This window comes from Bos mutus, chromosome 2 (assembly GCF_027580195.1).
Source record: "Bos mutus isolate GX-2022 chromosome 2, NWIPB_WYAK_1.1, whole genome shotgun sequence".
Lineage (NCBI taxonomy): Eukaryota > Metazoa > Chordata > Mammalia > Artiodactyla > Bovidae > Bos > Bos mutus.
The window spans coordinates 15,800,533-15,809,661 of NC_091618.1; the positions used below are offsets into that span (position 1 = coordinate 15,800,533).

Here is a 9,129-nt window from a genome sequence, read left to right on the forward strand (position 1 = left end):
ACCACTAAAGGGACTTAGCATGCAGACAAATAAATACAGAAATGTGTACATGTCCAAAAAAAATTTCTTTTCCAAAGAAAAAATTCCTTCCTACAAGCCCTGCCCACCCCAGGGGACCTTGGTAGCCCCCTGCCCAGCGTGCCCTCCCCTCAGGCAGAGCCTCTGGGCTCCTCCTCCCTTGACCTGCTGTTCACTCATTCAGCACGCTGACCCAGGGTATCCTCTACTTACCCTCTAGAGCAGGAGTCCCAAACCCTTCCAGACTGAGGACTGGTACCTCCCATTAGGTCAGTGGTGGAATTTGATAAGAAATAAAGAGCACAATAAAATGTAATGCACTTGAATCATCCTGAAACCATCCCCCTTCTTTCTAGTTTGTGGAAAGTTTATCTTCCAGGAAACTGGTCCCTGGTGCCTAAAAGGTTGGAGACCCCTGCTTTAGAGGACCTGCCTGCTGGGGGTGGGGGGTATCATTGCTGCCTCTGTCCCCCATCCCACAGCTGCCTCTGTCCCCCTCATAGTCCTGTGCTCAGAAATTTTTTGGCTAAAGGTCAGGAGGAACTAACTCCTGGGCAGGCCCTTAATTAATTGATTGATTCTTTTGACCAGTCCATAGCTTAAATTTTTGTTACTCCAAGATTCGTCTTCAGTCCAGTATATTCCCTGTCCCTTTGTTAAATGTGAGTTTTTTACATGAAATGACTGTAGATTCACACGTGGTTTTAAGAAGCAATACAGACATCCCTTGCATGCTTTCTCCAATCTTCTCTGATGGTATAACTCACAGATTTTCACATTTCTGTTCAGGGCCAGCCGTTTTACCTGCACTTACTTGCGTTTGTGTGGATTCTGTACCATCTGTCACATGTGTGGGTTCATGTAAACACACCAGAATCAGGACACTGAACAGCTCCAACCCCCAGGGCCCTTTATAACCACCCTGCCCTCTGTCCCTAACAGCTTCCTGTGCTCCTAAAATGTCATTTTAGGGACTCCCTCTTGGTCCACTGGTTAAGACTCCACACTTCCACTGCCAGCGGTGGATGTTCCATACCTGGCCTTTGAACTAAGTAAGATCCTGCATGCTACATGGTGCAACCAAAAAATAAATAAAACCCTGTCATTTCAAATAAGTTACAGGAATGGAATTGCCCAATCTTTGGGAATGGTCTTTTTTTCCTAATTCCTAAGTCTCAGCCTAATTCTTTGGGGATTTAGTGGAACAAGGCTCAGTAGTTGACACCTTGTATATGGGGTTGAGTGGACCCTAGGCCGTGTTTAACCATTTACATGTGGAAGGACCTCTGGGCGGATTCCAGGTTTGGCTGTTGTAAATAAAGCTGCTGTGGGAATTCCCTGGAGGTCCCGGGGTTAGGGATGGATGTTTTTGCTATTGTGGGCCTGGGTTCAATTCCTGGTCAGGGAACTAAGATCTTGCAAATTGTGCAAGAATGCCAAAGGAGAGAGAAAAAAGAAAAACAGCACAAATCTTCACTTACAGGTATGAGCATTCCATTTCATTGCATTTTTTTGGGTATATGCTTAAGAGTGCAATTGCTAGGTCATATGGTTGCTGTGTGTGTAGCTGTTTTTTTTTTTAGGATCTCACCTCCCCCCAACACCTTCCCCGGAAAAAAAAAAAACTGCTAAACTGTTTTGTCGACTGGCTGCACAACTTTGCATTCCTACTTGCAATGTATGAGGAAGTCAGTTTTTCTCTGTTCACACCACTTGGTGTTGCCACTGTTTTTAATTTTAGTCATTCTGATAGGTATGGAGTATTTATTTACTTTGGCTGCCCTGGGTCTTTGTTGCTGAGCATGGACTTTCTGTGGTTGCCGTGATCAGGGACTCCTTTCTAGTTGCAGTGGGATGGCTTCTCATTGTGGTGACTCCTCCCTGTTGCAGAGCACAGGCTCTCAAGAGCTGGCTCAGTCGTTGTGGGACTAGGACTTGGTTGCCATGCAGCATGTGGGAACTTCCTGGATGAGAGATTGAATCCAGGTTCCCTGCCTTGGCAGAAGGATTCTTAGCCACTGGACCACCAGGAAAGTCCCTAAAGTTTCTTTGAATATTATTCTTATAATGACATTAAGTGATCAGGAGCTATGATCCTTCTCAGTTTCTTAGGAATTTTCTCCTGTGCCTGAGTGGGACTGAAGACCAAATACAAACCACGTGTCACTTGCAGTAAACAAAGGGTGTTTGTTCAAGTTCCTACCAGGGCACCTGGCTCCCTACTCTGGGCCTGAGTCACCTGAGTGAGATGAGAGCCTGTTACACTCCCCTCCCTTGGGGCCCAGGGATAACCAGGCAGCAGGCAGCATGGCTTCTGCTCTGCAGTAAGAGATAACACCTCCGGTCTTGTTCTCTGGGGTTATGGATGCCTGGGAGGCCAGGCCAGCTCCATGGAGCCTGCTCTGTGTGGGATAGTTGTTCCAGTCTCCCTGTTCTCTGGGAAGAAGGCCTTGTCCTGTGGGTCTCAGCCGGAGCTCAGCACCCTCTATCATTTTCCACATTTGCCACCCTGGGCTCTCTGGGCCATGTCTCAGCCCCCACTGTAGGCACTGTCAGCAGGGGACAATGCTGAGCTCCTTGCAGCACCAGGGCATCCATGGGGGTGGGGAGGGAATGCCTTCTGCCCTCTTCCTGCCCTCTGAATCTCAGGATGTTCCCCTGGAGACGTAGTGACAGTCCTGCCACTCAGATGAGAGTAGGGCAGCAGCTGGGAACAGAAAGGCTTTGAAGATCTGGAACCAACCCACTCCTTCCCCAAACTTTGCAGAAATGGAGGCTGTCTTTCTAGGGCAAGTGCTCCTTGGGCCCGCATGTCCACCTCTCATTTCTGTCTCCCACCAGCCCCGTAGGAGTGGTATGAATGTCCCCACAGGAACTGGCATGCAAGAAGCAAACACAAGCTTATAGTGAAAGTAGTGAAAGCCACTCAGTCGTGTCTGACTCTTTGCAACCCCATGGGCTATACAGTCCATGGACTTCTCCAGGCCAGAATCCTGGAGTGAATAGCCTTTCCCTTCTCCAGGGGATCTTCCCAACCCAGGATCAAACCCTGGTTTCCCACATTGCAGGAGGATTCTTTACCAGCTGAGCTGCCAGGGAAGGCCTTTTTCTTGAGGGCCACATCTAGTGGAACTCATGGGACCAAGGAGGTGACGAGCCACCAGATGACCACATGGGCATCAGGCAGGGAGGTAGGAAGGATGAGCACTGGGGCTGGAGACTGTCTCTCTGTTTTCAGAGAAGGTGAAAGCCTGGCTTTGGGGGGAGGGGAAAACTGCAATTTGGTCCAGCTGCTGGCCTCACCTGGCCCTGCTGACCCCCTCGGGGCCCCTGCACCGCTGTCTTTCTGTGTTGCTCCTGCCCTCACCACCTTTGGTCTTTGCTCAGTGTCAGCCCTTCATCAGCCCCTCCCTGACCTCCTGACGTGAATCACACCCCCACATACCCACACACAGACACACACTCTGTGCCCCCATCTAAGGGCTTTTCTTCCCACGCGTATCACTCCTGTATCACACTTAGTACAGTTTATTTGAGGGCTGCTTCCTCCCTCCCAGGAGGACGGGGCCTGTGTCCCCACCCCCAGCTTCCCCGCTTCTCCTGGGATGCCCCAGCCTGGAAGGGGCACCGGGGGGCCACCCTCACAGCAGCTGAGGGACCTGGGACGAGTGTCTTCTTCTCTGTGTCACTGTCTACTCTCTGTAATGGTACCGCTGGGTTTCTAGGAGGGGCTGCTGAGGATTCTGTGTCAAGGGCCCCAAGACTGTCCTGGCCCCAGACACCTCCTTGGCCGGCCAGGTGCCCACAGATTAGGTTCCAGGAGGACAGGGAGCCACAGCTCCCCGGAAGCAATAGCTCCCCGGAAGCCATGCAACCAAAAGCTGCACCTCCCAGAAGCCCCCACCTCGGATCGGGTAGGTCCTGGCCCCCTGGGGGACACCACTGGTGCCAGCCTGGTCCTCAGGCAGGGCTCTTAGGTCAGAAAATACTGGGTGGTCTGAGCCCTGGTCTTTCCTGGGGTCTGGAGCGGATCTGCACAAAATGTGAGGCCACCGAGATGGGGGCACTGAGGACTGTGGGTATTACAGGAAAGTCAAACCTCAGCTTCCAGGTGGTTCGGGTCCACTGAAGATTCCAAGCAGGGGATCAGGAGACCCCTAGGCCTGGGCCGGTCGGGGGGTCAGTGCAGGGCAGGCACCAGCAGCTGCAGCAGGACCCCAACCAGCAGTGCCAGTAAGGATGGGCAGGCAACCTGGTGGGCAGTGTCCATGGGGCTGGTGGGGGGCTGAGGGCGGCAGTCCATGGTGTAGGGCTCCACGCAGGCAGCAAAGGCCATGACATGTGCCACGAAGGTCTGCTCCTGCACGCCGTGCACCAGGTGTGCCCACGGGCCTTGTGCAAACACTGCCACGTCCTCACCGGCGTGGGTCTCGCTCCATAGGGGCACTGCGGCTTGTTGCTTGTAGTTGGGGTCCACTGGCAGGAGGGAGGGGATTCAGGGTGGGAAGGAGGTGGCCATGACCTCGCCTGAGCTCCAGGCCTGAGTTCTCCCCTCTTGCCATCCCCTGCACCCCCAGGGCCCACCCAATGCACTCACTGCTCTCGGTTTCATCCACATCAGGTTGTAAGCCCCAGTACAGTTGGAGTCCAGGGCCATTTCCATAAAGGAGGGAGGTGTAGGATCCACTGACATTGGCCTTGCTATCAGCCAGCCCTGCAGGGTGGAGGGGACCCCGTGATCACACTGACCCCAGTCTTTGGGGCGCCTCCTCTGTTGCTGAGCCCAAGTACTTCTTGCCTGCTCACTGACTTAATCCTCACCAGAGCTCAGAAGAGCAGTTGGTATTAATACTCCCCCAGTTGGCAGATAAGGGGACTGGCTCAGAGCACATTGTGCCAGGTAATTTTGGGCAAGGACCTGCCAGTCTCCATGGGATTACCAAAAATGGAGGTCCCACGAAGTGGGTAGCCACCAAAAGTGAAGACATGGGAGTGGTCGGCGGTGACAAGGGTCAGTGTGTCTGCTTCACTGGTGAGCTCGTTAGCCTTGGCAATGGCATTATCAAACATGACCGCCTCGGTCAGCGCCCAATAAGCTATGTTTGCATGATGTCCATGGTCAATGCGGCCTCCTGCAAGAAGGTCGTGAAAGATGGGTGATGCCAAGCCGACCCTGAGTGCTACCCCTTTCCCCTTGATCCACAAGGAGCTGCCGCTCACCCTCTACCAAGAGGAAGAAGCCCCGAGGGTTTCTGCTCAGCATTCGCAGGGCCGCCTCCGTCATCTCCTCCAGGGATGGCTCCTTGGTGGTGTCTCAGTCGATGTTATAGGCCATGTCTCCTGGCTCAAAGAGGCCTGTGGGAAATGGGACCAGTGGTGACCTGCAAGCTGGGGATGGGGGTGGGGGGCCCGTGGCACCCTTCCTGGGGAGGACAGTGGGGGTGGGTGGGGTTACCCATGAGGTGTGTTACACTGGAGTCATTGGCCGCCTAAAGGAGCACCGTGCGGTTCCACACATACTGGGCTCCTGGGAGGGCAGAACCAGGCCTCAGCCCATAGCCCGACACGCCAGGCCCAGCCCTGCTGTATCCCCCGCACCCGTGAGCCCCCATCACCTGGTGCTTGGCCTGCCACTCCTGCACCAGATTCCACTTGTCCTTCCGGACTCCATTCTGTCTGCTATATTCTGGGTATTCAGGGTCTGGGGTCCTCTCAGGAAACATGTACTTTTGGCCTCCACCCAGGATCACCTGGGGCCAGAGGTTACGGCAGGTGGGTTTGGGGCTGGCCCTTGGCTCTGCCTTCACACAGCCCCTAACTCTATCCACCAGGTCTGTGGGATGACCTGTCCCCACCTGTACCTCCTACATGGTTACCTTCCCCCATTCTGGCAAACACACAGAGACTCTGCAAGACCCCAGACTGTGGGTTGCCTGGGACTGGGACATGTGTTCCACCATCTCTTCCCAGCCCCGCCCTTAGCCCCTCATGTCACAACTCACATCAATGTCCATGTTGTAGACGAGCTGTTTGGCGATGTCCTGGCAGCCCTCCCTCTTGGCCTGGGCAGGCATTTGAGCATCAGAATACCAGTTTCGGTTCACCGTGTGCGCGTAGGCCCCAGCTGGGGAGGCGTGCTGCACTGTGGTGGTGGTCACCACTCCCACGGGCTTCCCTGAGGGTGGCAGAGGTCACGGTGGGCCATCGAGGTCTCTGAGCCTGTCCCTGCCAGGAAGCTGACGCCCAAGCCCACCTGCTTTCTTGGCCCGGTTTATCACAGACGTGACCTCATTCCCACGTGTCGTGTTGCACTGGTCGAAGCGGGCAGCTGCACTTACACCCATGGTCCTCATGTTGGTCTTGACCCCACACAGGTAGGCGGTGGTCGTGCCTGCACTGTCGGGCACATCTCTGTCCACGTTGTATGTCTAGGGGCAGAGATGCCTTCAGCTCTGCTGGGGTATACACCCAGCTCCTGACCCAGGCCCTGGGCCCATCCTCACAGCCCCCAGCCCCTATCTCAGCCCCCAACGCTCTTGGGGCTTTCCCTCCTACCCTGCTCCCTAGGCCCACACCCACCCCTCTGGTGTAGACCACCCTGAGGCCACTTGGCCCTTACCTTGGACAGAGCCACGTATGGGAACTGGTCCATGGCCAGGGGTGTCTCAGGTCCCGGCTTGCCAGCCATCTGCCCCTTTAGGATCCGAGCGGCTGTCACCGTGGAAACCCCCATCCCTGCAGGTACACTGTGTCAGGTCTGAGTCCCTGGGGCCAGCCTGGGTCAGCCGGCAGCCCAGGGCTCCAGAGTTGTGGGGGGACGGGGTGGACTGGCCTAGCGCACTCACCATCGCCCAAGAAGAGGATGACATTCTTGGCGGCTGTCTGGATGGGCTGCAGCTTCTTAGCCACATCGAGGGCCTGGGCTGCCTGGCGGTTCCAGAAGGCGGGGTCTTGCTCCTCGACTGCCCAAGGGGAGAGTGGAGGTCAGGTCAGCCTGGGGCCGCCCCTGTGAGTAGGGGGCACCGGGAGCTGCCTGGTTACCTGGGATGAGGCCGAGGGAGAGCTGTAGCCGCAGGCCCAGCAGCAGCAGCACGCAGGCCCCCTGCATGACGGTGTGATGGCGGAGGGTCAGGATGGGACCTGGGGAGGCCGGGTCTCGGGCAAGGCTGGGACACCAGGTACCAGGTCAGTACTAGCTGCCTGGGCTTAAATCTGGGGAGGTTATGGTTGCTGTTGTAAAAGCCTCCATGTCCCTCCCAGTGCCCCGGGTGGCCACACCCTGCCCCTCACCTGCCCTATGACTTTGAGCCCTGTTGCCAGGGGGAGGTCGTGGGTGTGGCTGAGCCAGCAGGGGTCCTGAGGAGGCAGGTCCCTCCCTCACAGGATGGTCCCCAGCTGTCTCCTCAGGGTGGGGTGGGGATTAGGGTGCAGATGTCTTAGGCCTGAGGAACATATTCAGGGTCCTGATGAGCTCCCTCCCAGCCCTCTGCTCACCAAGTCCTGTTGGAGACCCGTCTCTCCTTCCTTCACGTGTTCAGCGTTTTCTGAGACTCAGCCTTGGCCTGGTTTGGTTCCCAGTGCTGAGGGGGGTGGGCTGGAGGCACACAGCCTGGGCCAGGGGCCTGGGTTAGTTCCCTGGTGCCCTGAGACAGAGATCCACGGGGAGGCCTGTCTGCCCTGCCCCCTGCTCAGCTCCTCACCAGACTTGACCTGGGCAGGAGGTGTGGGCACTGGGCTAGTGGGGGCACCTGGGAGCCTGGGCCCAGCTTCTGCTGTGGAGAAGGATGGGACTGGAGGTGACAGCAGAGGGGGGGCCTTGTCCGTGTCTTCAGTTACTAAAGTGCTGGGTCTGCACTGCTGTTTGTGTATAAGGTGCTTGTAAAGGGCTGACAGGTGTGGGCCTAGTGCCCCGTACGTGACGTTGACCTCTGCTCCCTTGGACAGGTAGATGGAAGCCAGGGGTGAGTCTGTTCTCTCCACAGGCCACACACTTTCACAGGAATAGCCTAGGAGCTAAAAGCTTTCAGTAACCCCAGGTTGGGTTCAAAAGCAATCCTCCCATCCCGCAAGCTCTCTTCTGGGTGTGTATCCCCAAGAACTGAAATCAAGATCTGGAAGAGGAATTTGCACACCCACATTTGTAGCAGCCTTATTCATGGTAGCAAGAGGAGCAAGCAAGTCCAGCATCCACAGCAGATGAACGGATAAACAAATTGTGATGTAGCTATGCAGTGGAATACTATGCTGCCTTAAAAAGGAAGGTAAGTCTCACACCTGCTACAACATGGATGAACCTGCGGACATGATGCTCAGTGAAAAAAGTCAGTCAGAAAAGACAAAGACTGCGTGGTTCTACTTCACTAGGGATCCCAAGTAGTCAAATGATTAGAATCAAAAAGTTGGATTGTGGCACCAGGAGTTGGAAGGAGGGGACTGGGGACTTGTTCAAGATACAGGCTTTCAGTTTTACAAGATGACAAAGTTCTGTAGATCTGAGGCCAACTATATGAATAGACATAACATTAACGGTCTGGGTATAAAAATGGTGAAGATGGTAACTTTTTTTCCCTTTTAAATTTTTTTTTTTTTTTTTTTTAATGCACAACAGAGCATTCTGAATCTTAGTTCCCCAAGCATGGGTGGAATCTATGCCATCTGCTGCTGCTGCTGCAGCTGCTGCTAAGTCGCTTCAGTCGTGTCCAACTCTGTGAAACCCTAGAGACGGCAGCCCACCAGGCTCTGCCGTCCCTGGCCTGCAGCCTCCCCTGCTCCTCCGTCCATGGGTTTTCCAGGCAGGAGCACTGGGGTGGGCACCATCGCCTTCTCCAGGCAGGAGCACTGAGGTGGGCGCCTTTGCTATCTGCAGTGGAATCTTTACCCCTGCACTGCAGGAAAGTCCCACGATGGTAATTTTTATGTTGTGCTTTTTGTCAGAATTAAGAAAATTTTCAGACTTCCCTGGTGGCCCAGGGGATAAGAATTTGCTTGCCAGTGCAGGGGATATGGGTTTGATCCCTGGTGAGTTAATTCCACTTGGCGTGGAGCAACTAATCTTGGGTGCCACAGCTACTGAGCTGGCACTCTAGAGCCTGGGAGCTGCAAGTACTTAGG

The 9,129-nt window shown here is 54.9% G+C and overlaps 1 pseudogene; it reads right to left on the bottom strand.

Annotated features, from left to right (window-relative positions):
- Window positions 1-4,198: 4,198 nt before the first annotated feature.
- On the bottom strand, window positions 4,199-7,126 carry LOC102280383 (intestinal-type alkaline phosphatase-like; annotated as a pseudogene).
- Between the last annotated feature and the right edge of the window lie 2,003 nt (window positions 7,127-9,129).